The sequence below is a fragment of the Sarcophilus harrisii genome, chromosome 3 (genome assembly GCF_902635505.1).
Source record: "Sarcophilus harrisii chromosome 3, mSarHar1.11, whole genome shotgun sequence".
Lineage (NCBI taxonomy): Eukaryota > Metazoa > Chordata > Mammalia > Dasyuromorphia > Dasyuridae > Sarcophilus > Sarcophilus harrisii.
In genome coordinates, this window is record NC_045428.1 from 51,279,270 (window position 1) to 51,290,640 (window position 11,371).

Here is an 11,371-nt window from a genome sequence, read left to right on the forward strand (position 1 = left end):
CCCCTACCCCCGCCCCAAAGACTTTGTTTATTACTGCACTATTGAATAAGCCAGTAGTTTTCCCTAAGTATGAAAAGGAATGGACAATTTCTTGAATTGAGAATCCCTTTTCTTTATTAGCCTCTGTCTTCTCTAAGGACTAGATAACAACAATCATGTTATCTAAACAGTCAAGTTCACTAGAAAAATCTTTCAAAGAAAAAGTATTACACACTCAGGTGCCAGATTCCACAATTAGATTCCTTCCTTCTTTCCTTCCTTCCTTCCTTCCTTCCTTCCTTCCTTCCTTCCTTCCTTCCTTCCTTCCTTCCTTCCTTCCTTCCTTCCTTTTTTCCTTCCTTCCTTCCTTCCTTCCTTCCTTTCTTCCTTTTTATCTTCCATTTTTTCTCCTTCCCTGAAGCTTCAATAGTTTTAATATATGGAAATATCCAATATTCACTGAGGCTATATACTTTAAAAAGCCAAGAATTAGGTCATCCAAATAGGCATACCTTAACCATGTAGATGTTCTTGCCCAGTGGAGCACATCTCTCACATTCAACTAGTTCCGCAATAAGTGAAGCTCTGACAAAAACTATTAGTTACGAGTTTTCGTAACCACTGATAGAAAGAACCTTGTTCTCCCTTCCCTTCCCTACAAAAGATGTCAAGAAAAGGAAGTAAGAAAAGGAAAACAAAAGAAGAAAGAAAGAAGGAAAGAAATGAGAGAGAAAGAGAAAAATAAAGAAGTGAAGAAAAAGAGAGGGAGGGAGGGAGGGAGAAAGGAAGGAAGCAAGGAAGGAGAAAAGGAAGGAAGGAAGGGAGGGAGAGAGGAGGGAGGGAGGGAGGAGGAGAGGGAGGGAAGGAAGAAAGGGAGGGAAGGAAGAAAGGAAGGAGGGAAGGAAGGAAGGAGGGAAGAAAGGAAGGAGGGAAGGAAGGAAGGAGAGAGGAAAGGAAGGAAGGAGGGAAGGAAGGAAGGAGGGAGGGAGAGAAGGAGGGAGGAAGGAAGGAAGGAGGAAAGGAAGGAAGGAGAGAAGGAAGGAAGGAGGGAAGGAAGGAGGGGAGAGAGGGAAGGAAGGAAGGAGGGGAGGGAGGGAGGGAAGGAAAGAAGGAGGGAGGGAGGGAGGGAGGGAAGGAAGGAAGGAGGGGAGGGAGGAATGGAAGGAAAGCTAGTCATCAGAATGAAATCTCTTAAGGCACTGGATTTCTCCATTATCTTAAAAAACTGAGAACTATATAGGATATTACGGAAAATTCTACAGATAGTAAATTAATGGGTTAAAAAAAAAAATCTAGTGATAAATAAAGCATGTTTAGCCACTTCCCCAGTTTAGCCTTCTGTTTTTGATAACTATTATGGTTATTCATATGACTAACTGTAGAAGACCCTGTATCTCCTTCAATGATAATAACAATGGCAACTAAAGTAATCCATACCAGGTTCCCTTGAGGTAAGCAAATACCATTATTTCCACTTTAAAGAGACAAGAGTTTGGCAGAGTGTGGTCACATCTTCTCTTACTAGTCAGCATGCCAGATGCCAAGATGTACAGTCAGTTTGCTAGACCAAGCTGCTTCCACATCTCCCTATGGAAATCATTGTCATGCCCTTTTCAAACAGGGTCTCAAAAACCATTCACTGGTTTATTTTGCAATACTCCAAAACTCTCTTTGTGCAAATGTGAAACATTTCTCAAAGATATTTCCTGGTTGTGTTAAACAAATTCAAATTATTATTAGGAAAGTTTAGTTGGGTTTTTGTGAAATATCCATTCATGATTTTTTTTTTTTGAAAAAGAAAAGAAAAATGCTTCTCCCGTAAGTCAGGGATTCTCACTCTTTTTTGAGTCATGCATCCCTTGAGTAGTCTTATGAAACCTAGGAATCCCTTCTCAGAATAATAGTTTTAAATGAATAACATGAAATACATAGAATTACATAGGAAACCAATTATATTAAAATATAGTCATCAAAATTAAAACAAAACAAAACAAAGTCAGGCAAGGTCACCTTCCTTAAGGTTTTTAATGACTACAAGTGGAAGGCTTATCTTCATTTATGAGTCTTATTTGTGAGCTCTTTCGACCATCATAAATTCATCCTTTTAAAAAAAAAAAGTGACAACTCAAAAATCCCTTTCTTCAAAGGCTATTTAGAATAGAAGTAGTCAGAAAAGTAAGATCCAAGAATCAAAGTGTCATAGATTGGAAGGAATATTTCAGATATTTAATCTGACCCCTTAAATCCAGAAGTTGAACAATTAATTCAAATACTAAATTTACTTGATTAATAAAGCCGTAATTGGAACTCAAGGCACTATTCTATAGGGTTTCATAGATTCAGAACTGAAAAGGACCTCAAAAATCAGTGCACCAAACTCATTTTACAAATGAAGAAAAAACTGAGATTCAGACAGAAATGGCTTGATAAGGTTATAAATACAATAAGTAGCAGACATGGCATTTGAACCCAAATATATATATTTGAACCCAGATGCTGATTTCAAATCCAACATCCCTTCTGTATAAACTACATTGCTGTTCTCAAGTCAAAAGAATCTTGAACAGTTTTTTAGCATCATAGCTGTGAGGTATGAGCCTGAGGAAATTTTAGTATAACAGGTCCAATTTTCCTTTTGTATTAAAATGCTTACGTGCTCACAGCCTAATTGCTTTGGGCCCTGAGTGAATTGCTTTCAGGCCTGTGAACCCAAGCCAAATTGCATGGCTCAAGTAAAAGCACATAATCTGTGCATTAACCGTGTCTGAAGCAATCAGCAATAGCAGCAACAGATAACACAATCACATTAGTGCTCTAGCCCCCAGGTTGCCGTACCTTGCGTGCAGGCCATTTTAATCAGAGAGGTTTTATACTATGGGTTTCAGGTCAGCCAATTAGAGCTTTGGCCAAGCAGGAGAAGCAGGAGCTTGCTGAGATAAGGATGAAGTGCTAGATTCCTAATGATGTCCTTACCAGACCTGGCCCCCTCAAAACGATAATGGGGTTTTTGTCACAGAAGGTTGTTTCGTCTGATAATATCTTTAGGATGTGTTTATATGACTACCAATTGTGTTTACATGGAATCTTCAGTCTAAAGAACTCAAAATATTAGCTATTTCTCAGATATTCAATCTGGCTATTTGACCTTCAGATTTAAAATTCATTCCAGGAGTTGTCGAAAGAGTGTTTTCTCTTCTTTGCTCTCCTAGATAACTATTAAGCTAAAAGGAGAGAGAGAATTGGATTGATGATTTACATCATCTCTACAGATATAGATATATTGTTCCAATATGAAAGTAGGGACTAATGTGATAAACTGAAAAGAATCTTTGATTTGGAGTCAGGAGGCCCAGATTAAAATTCTGTCTCTACCATTTATTATTTATGTGATCTTGAGAAAATTATTTACCTCCTCTAGGCTTTAGTTTTCTCAGCTGTAAAATTAAGGGACTGATTAGGTAATTTCTAGGATTTTCTAGTCTAAATCTATCCTCCTATGAATTTTTTTATAGAAAGGGAAACTGAGTCATGAGAGCAAATGATCTTGGAAGTTAATTAATGTCACTAGACTTCAGTTCCCTCAATTGGAGGTCCATGCCCTCCAGCTCATGACTGGTAATTTTCTGAATTTTGCCATGGTCACACAAAGTCAATGGAAATTTACCAAAACAGAGGCATCCTAGAGACTGGTATATGGTCTTTCATGTCCATTCATATAGAGTAACTTTATACATCATCCAGATGGCTCCCAAACACCCTGCAAATCTCTCTAATTGGCAATACTAGCCCATTCCATAAACAAATCCAGAGTGATCATCTTACCTACTTGTCAAGAGTAGATACCAGTGGTCTTAACTGTGCATCAAGACTCTGCTTTGCCCACATCCAGTGGAATGAGGAAATTAGGCATTTGAAGGCGAAATATCACGAATGGAGATGTCAGGAAGCTGGGCCTGCAAAAAAGGAAGACCCTGGGTGAATTCATTTTGCTATAAAAAAAATTATAAAATGTCTACTACATGCAAGGCACACAAAGCTTAGCTGAGAGGAGATAAAGATGAAAGGTAACCCAGGTCATGCCCTCAGAGAGTTTTTAATCAAGTTAGATTAAGTTAGATTAAAAACTCTAACATACCTGTATGAGAATGGGATTCAATTTAATTCAACACTTATAGAACAGTTGCTATGAGCATAATACTGCATTAGATGCTGGGGATTCAAGAGAAAACTGAAACCGTTTCTGCCCTCAAGAAGCTTACATTATCCTGGGGAGAGGGGATGAAATACTACATACACAGATATTTATTAAGGGCCTTATTGTTCAATCATGTCTGGCTCTGTGGCCCCATTTTGGATTTTCTTGGCAAAGATCCTCGAGTGGTCTGCCATTTCCTTCTCAGGCTCATTTTATAGATGAAGAAACTGAGACAAATAGGGTGAAGTCATTTGCCCAGAGTCACATAGCTAGTGTTTGAAGCCAGATCTGAAATCAAGAAAGTGCACTATGGCACTACCTAGTTTCCTGGTAGCTAGGGACACAAATATGAAAGTAAGGCTGTCCCTGCCCTCAGGGAGCTTGCATTCTACTAGAATGTCAGGATGGAGAGAATCAAGAAGGGTTTCATGGCATCTGAGGGAAAGGAAACTAGATAAGGATGTTGGAGTAATCCCAGGGAGTCAACAGACCTTGAAAGCTAGGTTGGTTAAGGAAAGAGAGAATGAGAGCAGAGGCAAAATTCACACCCAGGTTTCAAGCCCAGTGACTATGTAGACTGTGCTACTAATAGGGGAAAGTTTGCTAGGCAAGTTATATTGTAAGGTTTTCAGTGTTTGAAAAAAAGGAGGGTGATTCAGAATCACATACACACACACACACACACACACACCCCACACGGCAGAGGCCATCCCTTCTCTGTTCAAACATCAGCAAAAGCGTGATTGCTGCCTTCATCATCACTTTTTCCTCTTGTGAAATGATGGTCGAATGTTTTTAGTTACTATAATTGGTCAGGATTCTGCTTCTCAGCAGTGCCAAGAGCACATAATGACTGAATGTTTATGGGGGGAAGAATATCCCTGTATTCCAAAATGGACTTTTTGTCTGCTATCATCCTATAAACCCACAGACTAAGTAAAAGAATGAAATTTGCTAACACCTGAATCAGCAATATATGTTTCGGCAAAGATGGACAATGGGAGAAGGAACAAGGAAGGGATGGGTTGGAAAGTGATGGGAGATAGATGGATGGGGGTGGAGGGAGGAGAAACCTCGCTGAAGAATCCCCCACCAAGACCTGTTAGAGGAGGCTCTTTCCTATTCTTCCCCCCCACCCCGAGTAGTAATTACTCCAGAGCTCAGCCTAAAAAGTATCATCTTTTCCTTTTAGTTGGATGACTCTGATGAGCAAATGAGATCAATTGATAAATATTTATTAAGCACTTACTACGTGCCAGAAATTATGCTAAGCACTGAGTTTACAAAGATAAGCAAAAGTGGATCACAATAAAATGACATGAAAATAACTACATCCAAATAAACTCTAGACTGAACAAATTGGAGATAATCAGCAGAAAGAAGGGTCAAAGGGGGAATGAAGAAACATTTCTTATAGAATTTTAGCTCAGAATTGAAGGAAGCCAGGGAGAAAAGATGAAAAGGGAAATCATGGTAGGGGAGAGCCAGTCAGTGCCTGGAGTTTGAAGATGCACAGACTATATTTTTTGAGGAACAGTGAGGATTCCATTGTTACTGGATCATAGAGTGAGGTATAACCAAGCTGGAAAGATATGGGGGTAGGTTATGAAAGGATTATTTTTTTAATTTTTAGAGATAAATGAAGGAAGGAAGGCTTTTCTATGGTTTTTTTATAGCCTACTGAGAAGACTACTCTTCTGGGTTCAATCACCTATTGTCTTCAATATAACAGACTCACCTATCTTCCCATCACAAGGATTAAGGGATCAAATAAGATGCATGTCTTTTAGCAAGGGGCCAGAAGCACAGGTACCACCAGAAGGGCCCAGAACAAATGCCCAGCTCCATGGGAAATGTTCTCCTCTAACTCTGGCTACACTCTTAAAACCCCTTATCTTTGCTGATGTCACTGAACTGCTCTGATGCATGAAGTCAGGACCCATGGTTCCCACTCACTGAACTAAGAAGAATAATGAGAGCTTAGCATCACTCGGGTGTGTCAAGTACAGAGAGAAGCTTTCTGTAGGATCATCAACCTCCTTTCAGCTTTCACTGCATGCTGCCTGAAAATTCACTATACCCAGGATCCACTAATCAATCCCACACTGGCAACTGAGACTCAGTTGTATCTTTATGAAAGGCTCTGAATGCCAAAGAGATTTTATATTTGATTTTGGAGATGATAGAAAGCCACCTTAGGGAGTATGTTGGGAGTGGGGAGGTAACAGGGTACCATGATCACTTTTGGAAGATCACTTTGACAGCTCAGTGACAGATGGACTGGAAGGGAGAATTGTAGCAGGCAGTCCAGGCTCAAGGTAATAAGAACTTGCACTAAAGCAGCGGCGGTTTCAGAGGAGGCAAGGAGGTGTAAGTAAGATGGTATGAAAATAAAATCAACAGGATATAACAACTAATTGACATAGGATGAGGTGTGTGAGTAAGTAAGGAGTAGAAGATGACACCGAAGATTTGATCCTGGGTGACTGAGAAGATGGTGGCCCCCTAAACAGTAATAGGGAAGTTAGAAATAGGGAAAGGTTTGGGGAGAAAGATAATGAGTTTAGTTTTCAAAATTTTAAGATTGCTAAAGGACATCCAGTTCTAGATGGGCAGTAGTCATTTGGAGATACAATACTGGGAGTCAGTAGAGATGTGAAGGCTGGATAAGGAGATCTGAGAATCATCAGCATAGAAGTGATCATTAAACCCATGGGCGCTGATGATATCACATAGTAAAACAGTAGAGAGAAAGAAGGCCTGGAGAGAGTCCTATGGAACATCTAGGTATGAACTGGATAAAAACTGAGCAAAAGAGAATAAGAAGTGATCAAAGAAATGAGTGGAGAATCAGGATCGACTAGGGAGAGGAGAGCATCTACTCTTGCACTATGGGAGTGTCACAAAGTTATATTTTCGCTCCTTATGGGAACCTTCTGCCCCAGATTGTTTTGCTTCTTGTCTCTCATTTTCCCCCGCTCCTGTTCACATAGCTTTTCTCTCCTGGAATACCTTCCCGTACTTTTCTGCCTATTCAAATTCTACCCATATTTTAAAATTGAGTTACAATCCTGCACTTGGAATTTTAGAATCAAAATTAACATTAGATGTCATGTGTTCAGTTTCCTCATTTTGCAGTTGTATTAACCTGTCGATTTCACAAAGAAATTAAGACCAACGTTACATCAGTGTAAAGTGACCCCTCGCTCCTTTTATGTTCTGTTGTATCCTCACAATGGCCAAGGGGTTAAATGAAAGAACAAGGAGGTTCAGGTAAGTTTGGATATAAGGATAAAAAGTCTGATAATGCACCTAATTGCATAGGATAAATTTTGTTCTCTTCCCTTCCCTTACTTAGTAGGAAAAGTGGCTACATTCTTCTTATAGATGGCTGGTGATCTGAGAACTAGGAAAGATTAGAGAAAGGAGAAAGAAAAATAAATTATACTAACAAGAGATGAAGGGTAGCAAGACCTACAAGAGAATCCAAGGATGAAGATCTTCTGCTGAAGCTGATTTTTCTCCAATGAGGAGGTTAGGGGATATACTGAGGGCAAATAACAACTAAAGCCAGCTGTCTGAGACAGATGATTGAGTGATATTTAGAGCAGGATGATGACTATGAACATCTAGGGATGAGAGAAAAGTACAAAATGTCTCAATGAAAGTAGAACCCAATATCTAGAGGGAAAGGTCATCCCTTAGAGTTGCTTATTGGATCCATGTAAAGTCAATAAACAATTAAGTGCATGATGTTGTTATATTTGCCATCACTCTGGCTCTTTATGGAATTTACCATTGAGGGGAAAGGAGTGAGGAAGAAATTGGAAAAGATGTAATGTTATTACCAAGAAGTCTTCCCAAATTGGAGTATTATTCATTTGGTATTTTATTCTGCCTGATCCCATCACATCCCATTGTCTTGAAGAGTTGCTTAAACTCTTTATATTATTTTTCTTTTAATGGGATTAGTCTTTGCCTAAAACAAGGTCCATGCTCCCTCTAATCTTGCAGTCCCATTAAGAATGCTTCTTTATATCCTTGAGGACCTAGTACAGAGCCTATCTAGTTGGGGTGCTTTTTTATATCTCCCACAGGACCTAGCACAGAGCCTCATCTACAGGAGATATTTAATATCTCCTCTTACTTACCAATACCCCATAGGACACATTAGGGTATAAGGCATATTGACTTGAGTGCTGGCCTTGAAATAAAGATCTTACTTTAAATTCCACTCTGATGCTCATTAGCTATGTGATTGTGGGCAATTCACTTTAGGTTTCTGATTCTCAGTTCCCCAATTTGTAAAAAAAAAAAAAAAGAATACATAATATCTTGTATCATAATTATAGAATAATAAAGTATCAACTTCACAGAGTTGTAAGATTTGAATGAAATAAGGTTTAGAAAAGAGTTTGAAATTTTGAAGTTGCTTATTATTGTTAAAGTTTTAAATATTATTGTTGTTGTTAATAATAATTGCAATTATTATTTGAAAAGATCATTGGACCTGAATTCACACTCTACTTTTGACTCAATACCCATACTGGATACACAACACAACTAATTCAATACCCAAAACAATAGACAAGTCACTTAACCTCACGGATGTGTTTCCTTAACAATAAACTAAAAAAAGGATAAACTGTATGACCTATAACATCCCTTCCATATATTATCCTATTATTTTAGCCTGAATTATATTTCATTAATACAGTAGTATTAATTAGTAGTGAAGTTTGAGGAATAATCCTGTGTATTTTCAAGGAGTCTGAGGAATGCCTTATAATAAATATTTGTAAGAATTGAGTGCAATTGTGAGCAAAATAGCCCTTGGATAAGACATTCAAAGTGGGTAGGGATTACAGAACATCTTAGAAAAATTCAGCAATGTGATAGTTTACCAAGTTAAGTTGAGTTGGCTAAATTTAGTGAGCTCAACAATATTCACCCCACCCCCACTTCTCCCTATCTGATTTGCAAAGAAACAGCTCATCATGTTAGTATGAAGAGCTTAAAAAAAAAAAAAAATCACAGGCTTCATTTCCCATCACCCTCATACTTAGTAAGATTTTGAAACCAAAAGGTGCAAAACTGAAAAGGCTGCATAACACCTGCAGGAAGCCTTGAGTGCTCAAATTCTCACCCTTGGGGTACACATCATCAACTCATAAGGACTATTTTAAAAGGCAGCTTTTAATCTCATTGGCCATGATCTTTGAGTACTCAGGCCTAACAGCTGTGGATGATCCCAAATGAAGGCACTATTCAAATATGAAGGAAAATGGTCAGGGATCTCAGTGCTGAAACCAATTCCTGTACCCAAAGGTATATGGTGAGAAATCATTCATTTGAACCTCTACTCTATTCCAATCAATACTAATCAATTTGATATGATTCTATGGGAGTAGTGATTATAAATTCTGCATATTAGGCCCCAAAGCTGTGAACTACAGATTATAAATTCTTTTGCTAAATCATTGGAAGCTAACTAGAGATCCTCCACCCTTGTTTTTTCTTGTCAAGGTGAACAAATGAAGGTTACTTAATTTCATGTAAAATCCTCTGATTTATTTTTATACCTCTGGACCATTTTCTCTTGTCCAATATGAGCAGGTGTTGGACAAGCAGGTGATTGTCTTATGATTTTCTTATGACTATTTAGTCAGTAGAGATGCTCCATGTTCTCCCCATCTGTGATCATACTACTAATATGTCAATTTTGGCCCTCAAGAGCAATGTCTCCTCAATGAGATTCTGTATTTTACCATGCCTCTTTTGCATATTTGGGTATCAAACTCTATAAATATATGGTTCTGGAAAAGGGGGACATCTCAGGTTGTAAGGAATATTTGAGATTCATTTCATTACAGGGAACCACTGACCCTTTAATAAAATGTCATTGGCTCATAAGATCTGCCTCAGTCTCTTTTCTTGCAAATTGGACAGTTTTAATCCCCACGGTATTCTGAAAGTATTTCACAGATACATCACTGCCACATACATACAACTCAAGAGAAAGCCCCAGATGGTCTCAGATGGTGATAGTAGAGCCTCAGCAATTTGGTTTCCAACCTCATCAATTTCTCTTCAAAATTACCAATGGTCTCTTAGGTGCCAAATCTAACAACTTCTCATTCCTTCTTCTCAACCCTTTAACATTTGACACTGTTGATCACTTCCTCCAAGACATACTTTCCTCTCTAGGCCTTTGTGACATTAGTCTCTGTAGTCTCTAGACATTTTTCTGCCTGACAATGTCTTTTCAATGTCCTAGTTCTCCAGCTATTCATGCCATTAACTGTGGATGTTCCCTCCTGCATCCTAAGACTTTGTCCCAGAACCACTTCTCTTTTCTATTCATACTATTTCACTTGGTGATATAAGAGCCAATGAATTCAATTAGTAGACAATTTTCAGCTTGATAAATTCAATCTGAGTCTCTTTCCTAAACTATAATCCCTTATCATCAATTGCCTCTTAGACATCTCAATTTGGATGTCCCAGAGATTTCTCAAACTTGTGACGTCCAAAACAGAACTCATTATTGTATTTTTTTAGGTGTTGTTAATCTTTATTGTGAAATCTATAGAACCCTTCTCAGAATAGTATCTTTGACTGCCTAAAACAAAATATAAAGGATTCCAAAGGAAATCAATTATATTGAAATAAAATTATCAAAATATGTGTTAAAATCAAGTTCACAGGCCCTAATTTAATAACCTATGCACCAGGTAGTGCTTCACATAGAATGGGAAATTAGTAAATTCAGGAAATTCTAAAAGTCTGTTAAGTTAAGGTCAGCTAGGTGGTACAGAGGATACAGCACCTGCCCTGAAAACAGGAGGATCCTAATTAAATTTGAATTTGAATTCAAATCCAGTCCCATAACACTTAACACTTACTAGAGATGTGACCCTGGCAGAACTCATTATCTCACGCACATATACACCACCCTCTCTTCCAAACTCCCCTATTTCTGGGTTGGACACCCCATCCTGGTAGTCACCTATGTGTACAACCTTGGTACTATCGTTAGTTCCCTCCTTTCACTCATTACATATCTGCTATTACCGCCTTCATAATATCTCTGAATGTGTATCATTCTCTCTTTACTCATACATCCACTAACCAAGTCCAAGGTTCAATCACCTCTTGCCTGTACTATTACAATAACTTCAGATTGGTTTTCCTGCC

The 11,371-nt window shown here is 38.3% G+C and overlaps 1 protein-coding gene across 1 annotated transcript in view; it reads right to left on the minus strand.

The window, feature by feature from the left end:
* The window catches only part of ZBTB38 (zinc finger and BTB domain containing 38), a 90,811-nt gene that overhangs the window by 59,318 nt on the left and 20,122 nt on the right, over positions 1–11,371 (minus strand). The window contains exon 2 of the mRNA XM_031957864.1: positions 3,802–3,932. The gene's annotated coding sequence lies outside the window, so the exon portion shown is untranslated. The remainder of the gene's footprint in view (positions 1–3,801; positions 3,933–11,371) is intronic.